Consider the following 12,500-nt stretch of genomic DNA (forward strand, 5'->3'; position numbering starts at 1 on the left):
CCTACAAGGGTTGAAAGGGGAAAATAAAGATTTCCAAAAGACGAGGTGGAAATGAAAATTTTTTTTTTTTTTTTAGATATGACTTTTTTTTTTTAGTCAAAGCGTGGTTTAAAAAAAGGGGTAAAAACAAAAATAAAAAACCCAAAAAAAAAAACCCAAAAGTTTTGGGCTCAAAACCCCCTTCCCAACAAAAAAAACAAGGGAAAAACAAATACATTACTTAATACCAAATTGACGGAAATAGAGTTTTTCATTACATCCTTTTTGTAAAAAGACCCTTAGAATTTTTACATGTAGGATGAGAGGGGATCCCTTTTTGGAGGTGATATTACAATTTTTTTTTTTCTACAGCTGAAAGAGGTACTCTTTTTTCCCACCGGTGCAGTGAAAGAATATGAGGAAAGGCCTTGTTTAAGGGTCATTTCTGCACTGCCAGAGCGCACTTGGGGGCCATGGTTGTACTGGCCAAAGGGCAAGAATCGCGCCAAAAAAATCGCACAGACCGAATTAAAAAAAAATTTTCCTTTTTGACACAATTCACTTGTTGGGCAACCACCCCTCTGTTTTCGAACTCTCACAATACCCCATCCTTTCCAAACCCTGGTGGGGTTCCTTCCCCCAAAAAAATGAGGGCAGGGAGGTACTTGCTGTGTCTTCTATCCCCCTATAACTTTTTCCAACTAGCTTTCATTTTTGTCTTGGAATGAGTTATTTGGGTTTTTGTCCGGGCCCGGGGGCTGGGAGGGAAACAGCCCAAATGTATAGTTTTTGGGAGATGATATTTTTTTCCTTGTAAATCATCTCTTTTTATGCATTTTATTATGTTTTTTGTTTTATATATGATTTGAAAAAAAATTTGATTTTAAATTCCTCTAAGTGGGACCTCTACTGGTTTGGATGGCTTTGGGTGATCTCAAACTAAGTACTTTGATAGTATGCTTTTGGGAAATTCACACCTTTTTCCCTTTTTAAAAACCAAATTCCCCCTTGTCCCCACCTTTTCTTGGTGCTCTAATTGTAATTCTAGAACTTTTTACTAACCCATTTTTCTTCCTTTTTACTGGCGCTGATATGACCTTTTAAAAAGGGTTTCAAGCGCCGAAAACCCTTAAAAAAAAAAAAACAAAAAAAATCCTTTCCTTAAAACCCCCCTGTTCACATGGATGTCAAATTTTGATTTTTACTGTTGAGTTTTAAAAACTAGTTTTCTTTTGAATTTCCCGTGCCAATCTGTAAATCAGGCTCGAAGTGTTGAAGGGAAATTCTTTTTATAGTTTTGATAATTTCTTTTAAATTTAAAAAAAATTTTTTTTTTTCTTAATTTTTTTTTTTTTTTAAAATTTTATCCCAAGTTTAAAAGGTTTGACTCTTTTTTTCAAATTCAGATATTTGCTTAAAAAAAAATGTATATATATAAGGCTGTTTTTCCAATACTTGTTAAGTCGATTTTTCTACTTTTGTGATTTTCCATCCATTTGATAAATTGAAATACAAATTATATTTTAAGTATCAATTGGCAGAAGAAATTTTTCCCCCCATTTTGTGAATTTGAAGTTTAAAAAAATGATAAAAAAAAAAGACTGAATGAGAAATTTTTAAAAAAAATAATCCTCAATTTTCCCCAAAATGGGGAAAACGGGGGTTTGAAAAGGTTTTGGGAAAAATACTCTTCTTTTAATTTTTAATATATACAATATATATATATATATATGGGTATAAAATACATAAAAAAAATAAATATATATATATGAAATTTTATTAAATTTTAAAAAATTTACCCCAATGTTTAGGACAGTCCCAAAATCAATGTTTCAGGCTTAATTTTCCATCGTCAGGGGGGAGTTGTTTTGTTGACTGTTGGGTTTTTTCTTGAATTTATTCCGGGGTTTTTTGTTTTAAATTAAAAAAGGGAAATTTTTCCCCCATGGGGACACTTTCCGTACATTTTCCCCTTTTCCCCCTTGGTGGGCTTCATGGGGTGTTTGATTAAGTATATTTCTTTTCCCGGGGGAATAACTACTTTTTTTTGGATGTTGGTTTTTTCCCTTTTCCCTTTTAAAAAATTTTTTCCCATGAAATGTTGTGGTCTATTTTGTTTTTTTTTTAATTTCCAAATATGTTCGGGGATTTTTTTTTTTTTTTTTTTAAAGTGTTTCAATTTTTGGGGGAGGGGGGGTTTTATTTTTTTTTGAAAATTATTTTCTGTTAGCCTTTTCATATTTTTCTGCTTTTTTTTTTTTAGTTTCTGTGACTGGGGTTGGGGTAAATTAAATTTTGATTCTAAGCTTTTTTTTGTTTAGCGGGCAATTTTCTTTATTCTGCAGTTCATTTTCTAGGGGGGGGGTTTTCTCTTGTGGGGGGTTTTTAAATTTTATTTTTTTGTTGGGGTTTAAAATTATTTGTTCTTTTTTGGCGCATACCAGTAATTTTTTTTTATGGTATTCCTGTTGATTTTTATGTAGCTTGGGTTTTTTTGGAAAGTGTGTATAATTTAAAACTTGGGGAACCCCGCTGCCTATGTTTTTGAAACATTGATAAAAGACTGTCCTAAACATTGTGGTAAATATTTTAAAAAAAAATTTCCCCGCTCCATTAAAAACATTCGAGCACTTTTCGTAAATATTTGTATCAAACACGGTTTTTTATATATGAAATATATTTTTTTTTACATTTTTTTTTTTTTCCAACGCCAAAAAAATCTAAACCTTAGATGAGGGGGGCCCCTTTTTTCGATGAAGGGTTATAGGAAAACTTTTAGAGATCATCACCAACAGCCAGGTGTTGTGGAAAATTTGGGGAAATTTTAAATTTTATAATGAAAAATGAGTTTTAAACTATTAATTTTTATAGACTTGAAACCCCCAACACCCCCCCTTCCCCCCCCCGACAAAAAAACGGAAAAACTGACCCCCAAAATGTTAGAAACATTTTTATCCAACAAACCCCCTTAAAAACCTTAAAAAGAAAAAAAAAAAGAAAAAATAAAAAGGGGGCCCAAAAAAAAAAAAAAAACCCCCAATTAGGGGGAATCTCTGCTGGGGTTGTGCTTTTTTTTAAGTGTGGAACCCCCCCCCCTTTCCCTCCTCCTGTTCCGCTAAGCATCGTAGATGGGGAAAAATTCCCTATTAGTAGTTTTTTGTTTAACCAGCAATTTTAAAAAAGTGTTATTTAAAATTTTGCGCTTTCCCCCTTTTTGGGGTTTAGTGTAAAAAAAATGTAATTTTTTTTTTGGGCCCCCCAACCCCCACCCCTTTTCAGGCATTTTAAAAATTTTATTTTGGGGGGACCAAAAACTTTTAAAGTAAAATCTACTCATGAAATGTATGTCTGTTTTTCAGGGGTGTAGACAACTTTTTTTATATATGGGTTTTTGGTGGGGAAAAATAAAGACAAAAGGAAAAATTGGATCCCCTTTTGGGGTTTTGTTTTTTTAACCATAATTTTTTTTAAAAAAACTTCTCATTTTTATATGAAAAAGAAAATTTAAACAAATTTGTTCTTTTTTTTTTAAAAAATGTAAAATTTTTGGGGGGAGAAAAATTGGTGAGTATGAACTTAAGGGTTTTTTCCCCTGTGGGGTTTTTAAAAAGTCAGATGGTTTTTTGATTTCTTGGTGGGACATAAAAAATTAAAATTGGGGAAAGTAAGGAAAAGGGGAAAATTTTTTTTTTTGGAACCCCTTCCCCGTAGTGTAAATTTTCGCTTATTGAGTTTTTTTTTTTAGACAAAATACTCGGGGACATCTGCCAGCGGGGAAAAAATTACCAAAACACAAATCAAAGGGGAAAAATTTGAAGGGGTTTTTAGTCGGTTTTATATATTTTTTAAAATGAGTACTATTCATCAAAAATCGTTTCAAAAATTTTAGCATAGATTTTTGGGGGATGTCAATTTTCTTTTCCTTTTTTTTTCAAAAGCCAAAAATATTGAGGTCAAAAAAAAAGCAATTCAAATTTTATCAGTATCAGAGCCTTTGGAAAAGAGTCAGAACTTTTTCAAATAAATCGTAGTTTATCAAAAAATTTAGCCGTGTCCCTGTATATTTTTTTTTTGTTTTTTAAAAAAACTACTTTATAGTAAAAATTTTCTTTTTTTAAAAAAAAAAAAAAAAAGGAAATTTTAAAAAGGGGTTATCTCTTCCCAAAAATATTTTGTTTTTTTTTTTTTTTATTTGGGGGGGTTTTTTTGGGTTTTTTTTTTCCCTTTTAAAAAGGGGGCTGTTTTTTTTTAAAATTTTTTTTTTTAAAATTTAACGGGGCGCCCCAGTGGATCAAAATTTACATTTTTAATTCTGAAAGTTTTTTGGGGTTTTAAAAAACAACAATTTAATCAGCAGCCCCCAAAAAATAAAAAAAAACAATTAATCAGCAGCTCCACAAAAATAACAAAACAAATAATCAGCAGCCTCCACAACACCCAAAAACAAAAATTTATTAATCAACAACAACACAGCAAAATTTTTTCCCAAAAAACCTCCGAAAACACCCAAAAAACAACCAAAGGGGGTCCCCCCACAAGGCGCCCAAAATTAAAAAAAGCAGCTGCGTGACCTGCAGGAAAATTGGGGCCAGCAGAAAGCTCCCCAGGAAGCTCCCCAAAAACCCGCAACAAAACTTGGAAAAATTAAAACCTTTTTGCAAACTTTCTTTAAAAAAAAAAATAAAAAAAAATAATATAATTTTACATAAACACAAAACCACCCCAACACACAAAAAAAATAAAAAATATATATATCTATATAAAAAATTTTATAAATAAACAACACAAAAAACACACACACAAACACACCACATAAAAAATTATAAAAAATAAATAAAATTTATATATATATTTTTTGGGTTTTTTTGTTCTTTTTTTTCCTTTTCATTTTTAAAAAATTAAAATTTCTATTCTTCCTTTCCTTTTTTTTTGTTTAAAACTCTTTAATTCTATTTTAAAACCATTATTTTGGGGGTTATTATTATCCAAAATTTTTGGGGTTTTTTGGTTTAAAACAAAAAAATTGAAATTCTGGCTTTACATCTAAAATGAATTCCCCTGTTTTTAAAGGGCCCCCCAATTTTCCCCCAAAAGGTAAATTTTTAAAAATTTTCAAAAAAATTAAAAAAAACAAATCAAAAAAAGAAACACCCCCAGTATTTGTCGAAAAGGGGAAAAAAATGAAAAATTCACAAGTCTGTTATTTTTTTTAAAAATTTGGGTTTAAAACCTTTTAAAATTGATTTTAAAGCACCAAAAAAAAAACAAAAAAAAAAAAAAAAAAAAAAATAAAAAATATATTTTTTAATTTATAATTAGGGCCCGGGGCTTTTGGGGAAGGGGGTCCCAAAGAACCGGTCCCAGGTTTCCCCCTTAGCGGGAAAACCGGAGGGCCGGGGCCCCCAAGGTAAAAAAACCGTTGGCGTTCCTCTTTTTGGCGGTCCTCACTTTTATCTTTCTATTTGAACACCCCCAGGGATTCTGTTTTTTAACGGGGCCCTTTTTTTTCCTTTTTTTCTGTTTCTTTTGCCTAGGTTTTCGCCTGGTCGTTCCCTTTAAAAAACCATTAAAAAAAAGCGACATTTTTTGTTATTTTGACTGGGAAAAAAAAAAATTAACATTTTAAAAAAATAAATTTTATGATAATTTTTTTTTCCCCTTAATTAATTATTTTAACCATAAAAATTTTTTTTTAAAAACAGGGAAAACCCCCCCCGAATATGAATAATCAACAACGGGCCCAAAGGGAAAAATCATTAGTGTGTTCCCCCCTTCCCCCCCTTCCCTTTGGGTCGGTTTTACCCCCCCCCAAAAACACAAGGAGTTTTTTACTGTCGTTTATATTTTTTATCAAAATTTGAGGGGGGTTTTAAAACTTAAAATTTGTTTTTTGTTTCTTCATTTGTTTATTTGCTATTTTTAAAGATGTGCTTTTGGTATTTAAAAAAGAAAAAAACTTCTTTTTTTTTTTTTTTTTTTTTTTTTTTTTGGGGTTAAAAAATTTTTAACGTTTTTTTTTGGGGGGCGACAAGGTTGTTTTTAAAAAAAGGAAAAAAAAATATACATCAAAAAATTTAAAATAAAATTTAAAAAATTAAATTTTTTTTCTGTCTTCCACAGGCCCCCACTTAAACAAATAAATAAATTTTAATTTTAATTTTAAAAAAATTTTTTTTTTTTTGGGGAAAAAAATATGGATGTTCCCCTTTTAAATTTGGGGTTTTTAAAAAAAACCCCTTTTTGGGGGAAATGGTGAAAATTTTTTTTGTTGTTATCCCTGATTTCCTTCCCCCTTGGACCCCCAAACACATTGCATTTAAAAAAAAATGTTTTTTTTTAAAAAAATTAAAATGTTTTACATTTCCAATGTTTTTTGAATTTAAAAAAAGCGCTGCTTTTTTGAAGTCCTTGTACATGAGGTTTTGGGCAAAAGTTTTTTTTTTTTAAAAATGGAATTTTATAAAAAGAAAAAAACCCAAAAAAAAAATTGGGGCAGCTTTGAAAAGAAAAAAAGGGGTGTTTTGGGGTTTGATTGATGTATTCATGTTTTTATTTTTTTTTCTGAAGAAGGGTTTCGAGCATAAAAAGCTCCATTTTTGGAAATTTTTTTTTTTTTCGAAGCTGTTTATAATTATATAAATTTTTTTTCATTTTATTCAATACTTTTTACGGGCCACTGCTTCGGGGGGCTTTGTATCATTTGGGAATTTTTTTGTGGGTTTTGTTTTTAAAAGTGTCGCAAGCTCCGAAAAAAATTTAAAAAAAAAAAAAAATTTTTTTTTAAAATGTGGCAGGTCTCTTCCCCCGTGACAAACTTTTAAAAGGGGAAATTTTTTTTTTTAGTTTTTGGAAGAATAAAAAAGACCCCCTATTGTGGTTTGGGGGAAAAGGGGGCATCAAAAAATTTAGTTTTAATTTTACGATTGTTTAAAAAATTAGTCGTTAAAAAAGTTATGAAATCCCCAGAATCGTCAAAAAGCCAAGGGGTTAAAAAAAAATTTCCCCAAAAGATTTCTGTCTGTGTTTTTTTTATCACTGTGTATACATTTTAAAAATATAAAAAATAAAAACTTGGGTGAAAAGAAACATCGGGGGAAATTTTTTAAAAAGATTTGATTTTTTAAAAATTAAAAAACCCGTCAGCCCGGTCCAGGTTTGACACAAAGTTTTTAGACAGCCCATGGAAAAAACTTAAAAAATTTTTAGCCCCAAAATATGCAAGGGGGTTTACAGAACAAAAAACCTTTTTATCCCCATAAAAGGTAGATTTGATTTGGGGCAATTTGGGGGTTTTATGATATCTGAAAAAATTTATAGAAATTTAATTTTAAAACATGATCATAAGTATAAGTAACGAAAAGTTTTTTTTAAATTTTTTTTTTTTAAAAAAATGTAAAAAAATTAAAGGAATTTTATAGATAATAACACGAATTTTTAAAGTAAAGGGGGGTGTTTGTTTTGTTATTTACTGTGTTATTTTTGTTTTTTTTTTCCCCACCAATCTAGAAAAGGAAGCTTTTACCTGAAAAAAAATACTGACTCCAAATTAGGGGGGACGGGTTTTGTTGGGGATTCAACCCCACTTAACGGAATATTTGGAAAAACTCGAGAACCCAAAAGTTTGAGATTTTTTTTAAAACAAAAAGGGCCCCTTTAGTTAAATTTTGTTATTTAAGGGGCCGGTTTTTGGGGGCCAAGGTTTTTTCCACAGTGGGGCAGTTTTGGGTTTTAAAAATCAAAAAAAAAACTTTAAATTTTTTTCCCCACCCCCTTTTTGGGGTTAAATTGGGGGGAAAACTAAATTTATTTTTTAAAAGGTTTTTTTTGGTCCCCTTTGCATTGAGGGAAAAAAGGGATCTGGCTTATTTAAAATTCCCCAATTTCAAACTAAAAGTTTTTTCAACCAAAGTTTTTCTTTTTTGCTTAGAAAGGGTTTTTCTTTCTTTCACTGTTTTTTTTTCTTCAAGGGAAAATTTTGGGGTTTCTCATGAGGTTTTCCCCCTTCGAAATTTTGATGTTGTTTTTTCCCCAAGGTTTCCAAAAAAAATTCTGATGGGGTTCGGGGGTTTTTCCCTTTTTAAAAAATTGTATTTTTTTGCTATGGGGGTTCCCCTTTAAAATTATTTTTACGCCCCGATGGGTTCCTGTAATCACTAACCTTCCCCAAAATGTTTTAAATTTTTTTTCTTTTAATTTCTTTTATACCCTTTTTTTTTCAGTTTTTTTTAAAGGGGGAAAATTCTGATGTATAAATTTTTTTGTTCCCCTTGGCAAAAATTTAAAATTTAAAAACAACCCCTTTTTTTCTGAATTGGACTGTTTTTAAAATATTTTCCCCTGTTGGTTTTTGTTTTTTTTTTTCCCCATTAGTTTAAAAATTTTTGTAAATATTTAAAGTGTCGTTCTATGAAAAAAACTTGTATTTAAAAATTTGGGGCCGAAAACTCGCCCTTTTTAAAAATTTTATCGATTAAAGTGACCCCATCCAGCAAAAAAAACTCAAAACCCCCGGAATCGCAAGGTCCGAATTTTCAGAAAATTTTTCCCCCGATAAAAGGGCGTTTAAAAAATTATCAAATTTTTTAAAAGGCGAGTTTTCTGGCCCCAAATTTTTTTCCCCCTGTTTTTTTTCCGGGGAAAACGGCGGAAAAAATTAACAGGGGCAGGGAAACCCCTTTAACTGGGGTTTTTCCCTATTTTGGGGGGGTATTTGTGTTTTGCCAAAGGGGATAACTTTTAAAATTAGACTGCAAAGCTGCGTGAAAAAAATTTTAATAAAAATTTTTTTTTTTTTTGGTTCATGTGTTTTTTTTAAAAACAAGAGAATTGTGTTGATTTTACCAAGTTTTAAAATTTTTTGTTTTTTTTTTCAATTTTTTTGCGTTTTGTTATGTGCGTTTCTATTTTTTTTTTTCCTTTATTTGTCCCCTTTGGGGCTTGGGGGTGGGGTTTAAAAAGAAAGTATCTAAGGTTGGGGTTTTGTCTGCCATTTATTTTTTTAAAAAACAAAATGTTTTCAAAGAGTTTAAAACCCCAAGCTGCCATATTAAAAAATTTTTCTTTTGATGCCTTTTAAAAAATTTTCTTAAACTTCAACGTCCGCATCAATCCGGGGTTTTTGTGGTAGTTTTTTTCCCTTAAAAGGCAAAGAAAAAAATTGCAGCCCAGGGAAATGGTGCAAAAAAGAAAAATTTTTAAAGGGGTTTAAAGTTCTGAATGCCTGGGGGGCAGAAAAAGGGAAAATAAAAAAATTTTTAACGAAAAAAACCCAAAAAAAAATAAACAAAAATTAACCCCGTCCCATTTTTTTAACCGTTTAAAAAATTCTCAGAACCCCCTTTTTTTCCGGGGGCCGAGACCTTTTAACCCCAACAAAAATTTAAGGGTTTTCCCCTTAATTTTTAAAAATTTTTTGCCCCCCCCCCTTTAAAAAAAAAACTGCAATCTTTTGAAACGGGGTTATGATACCCATCAATTTAAAATATTTTTCAAAATACTATGTATCCTGTTTTTTAAAAATGAGCGGGAAAAAAAAATGTGTGCTGTGTTTTTTGTTTGGGGGGGAGGTGGGAGGGAAAAAGGGGGGGGGAAAATTTTTGAAAATTTTTCGGTGAAGTTTTTATAGTTTCCAAAAGTACGTTTCAAAGGGGGTTTTTTTAGCTTTTTTTTGGGGAAAATGTACTGAATGATGGAAATGAAATTGTTTTAGGATTTTTTAAAATTTAAAATAAAAACAATTTTGTCTGGGGGTGAAAAAAAATTTTCCAAAAAAAAAACTTTAAAGCAATAAAATTTACACCCCTCACACTGTGTCGGGTTTTTAACATTGTTGTTTTTTAAAGAAATTGAATAATCAAAAATGGAAATTTAAAATTGGGGAAGGAAAATTTTGTTCCGTTTTTTTTGTAGAGGGGAAAAAGAAACGCCCGTGAGGATAAAGGGGCAGATCAAAAAAAAATTTTCCCCTTACATTCTCTCTATCTTTTTTTAAAAAAAAGGAAAATTTTTTAAAAAAAATTTTTCCTCAAAATTGTGATGAAAAGATATATTTTTTAAATTTTTCCTTCTAGCCCTTTTAAAAGGTATTTTCCCCAAAATTTTTATATATTTTTTAAAAATTTTTTTTTTTTAATACTATGTCCTTTTTTTAATTTTTTTAATTTTTTCTTATTTTCCATTTTGTTTATTTTTAACTAAATTTTAAAAAAGTTTGTTGAGTAACGGGGTTTATTTTTTTTTTTTCATGAAAACCCAAAAATTTTTTTGCGTTTCCTTCTCTCTTCTATCCCCCATTTTTTCTTTTTTTCTTTTTTTTCCTTTTTTTTGTGTTTTTTTCCTTTTTTTTTCCTTTTTTCTCCTCTTTTAAAACTTTTTTTAAAAAAAATTTCTCCCTCTAAGTTTTTATTTTTGAATTGATTGTTACTCTGAAAATGAAAATTTTGGTGGAGGCCCCCCTCCCCGTAATATTGGGGGGTATTTAAAATTTCCCCCAAAAGAGAAAAAGAAGTTTTTTTGGGGTTTTCCCCGGGGTCTTTTTTGTTTTCCCCCTCGGGGGTTTTTGGAAAAGGTTTTCACTTGCGGGGCCTTTTCTACTTTTTTTTCCCTTTCCCCGCTTTTTTTGGTTTTTTTTGCCTTTGGGTTTTGGACTAAACCCCCGACAGAATTTTACTTTGTGCCCTTTTTAAAAATGGACAGAGAGGTACTTCCTGTGTCTCTTTTTCCCCCTAAAAACTGTTTTTAAAATGCTTTTTTTTTTTCCTTTGGGAAGAATTATTTGGGTTTTGTCCTGACCCTTCCCCCGCCCCGCTTGGCTAGGAAGAAAAAAGTCACAAGTATTTTATATTTTTTTTGAGATGATGTTTTTTCCCCCCTTTAAACCCTCTCTCTTTTGTCTGTTATATTTTTGTTTTAAAAATTTAATGATCGTAAGTGAAAGTTTTTTAGTGTTTCTTAATTTTTTAAAAACCTGTGCTTAATCTGGGGTTTGAATTTTTAAATATCTTAAAAAAAAATACCTGATGGTTTCCCTCTTGAAATTACATCCCCTTTTCCCTTTTTCCCTTTAAAAACCTTCCCCTTTTTCGGTTTTTGTCCCCCGTGTGCTTTTAAAATAAATCTGAAAACTTTTTTTTTTATCCCATTTTTTTTTTCTTTTTTATGGGGGCTGATGTTGCAAGCGCTGTAAAACTCTAAAAAACGTAAAAAAAAAAAATCCTTTTCGGGTACTTTTTTGCGGGGAAAAAATTTTTTTGGGGAAGGGGAATTTGTATTTTTTTGTTCTTGGGGGAAAAAAATGGAAATTTTTTTTTCGAGGGGTCTGACGAACTGCATAAAAGCCCCAAAAGGTGATTTTTTTAAAAAAAAATTTTGAAATAGTGCGGATTCTACAATAAGATTTGATTTTAGACCACATGTCTCTTCCCCTAAATGAAAAAAGGGGGTGGTCAGGGGTCTGGTGTGAAAAGGGGGGGGTAAAAGGGGTTTGGCTTTCATATGAACTAAAAAAAAAAAATTTTTTTTTTTTCCCCACATGAAGGGGGAAAAAAGCACGGTCAAAGTTTTGGTGCCCCAATATCATTTGGTAAAAAAAAACCGGGGAAGTGTGTATGAAAGGTGCAAAAAAAAGAAGAAAAAAAAAACATTCCCCAAAAAAAACAGTAAAACCCGACCGATTTTTTTTGGGGGATTTTTTTTTCTTTCTTGCCCTTTTCTTTCTTGCTTTGTCTGGCCCTTTCGTCCCCCCCTTTTCAGTTCGTTTACCAGTGGGGGCTCCTTAATTTCTTAAAAAAATTTTTTTAAACGTTCGGGGGGTATTTTTTAACAAAGAAAATTGTCCCCTTCCCCCGCCCCCGGGGGGGAAATTTTTAAAGGGGGGTCTTGGGGAAAGAGTTTTTCTTGGTTTAAAATTTTTTTCTCTATTTGATTTTCTCCCCCTTTTTTTTTTTTCCCCAAACCAAATGATTCAAAAAACGGGTTCGTTTTGTATTCCCCCTGACTCTACATTTCCCCTTTTTTTTTAAATGGGGGCTGAAATGACCTAAATGTTAAATAAAAATTTAAAAAAAGTGTTTTAAAAAAGATAGAAGCTTTTTAAAAATGGGGCCTTTATTTATATATTTTTTTTTTTTTTTTGGGGGGAAACCCCTTTTCATTTTTTTAATTTTTTAAAGGGGGGCCCCTTTTTATTGTTATTATTGGGGGTTTCGGGGAAGGTGAAAAATTTTTTTTTTTATTTTGTTATTATTATTTTGTTATTACAGTCCATCCGGTTAATCGCAACCTTTTTCCAAGAAAAAGGAAAATTTTTATATAAAACTCACTGGTTAATTGGCCCAAAAAATTTTCGACCCCCAAAAAAGGAGCAAATTCAAGAGATCTATCAAACAAAATTTCATGATTAAATTTCATCATAGGTAAAAAATCATGACAAGTTAAAGAAGAATCGAGGTGGGCGGGGTTTAAATGCTACAGTAGTGTGTCACCACTCTAATAGAGACAGAGAGGGCAGAGCTTGCAGTATG

The 12,500-nt window shown here is 30.9% G+C and overlaps 1 protein-coding gene across 1 annotated transcript in view; it reads right to left on the reverse strand.

Moving 5' to 3' along the window:
- Positions 1-12,500, reverse strand: part of LOC144979071 (uncharacterized) — a 26,610-nt gene that overhangs the window by 7,915 nt on the left and 6,195 nt on the right. The gene's annotated exons all lie outside the window — the stretch shown is intronic.

This window comes from Berghia stephanieae, chromosome 8, assembly GCF_034508935.2.
Source record: "Berghia stephanieae isolate SIO BIC M18660-M18661 chromosome 8, UCSD_Bste_1.3, whole genome shotgun sequence".
Classification (NCBI taxonomy): Eukaryota; Metazoa; Mollusca; class Gastropoda; order Nudibranchia; family Aeolidiidae; genus Berghia; species Berghia stephanieae.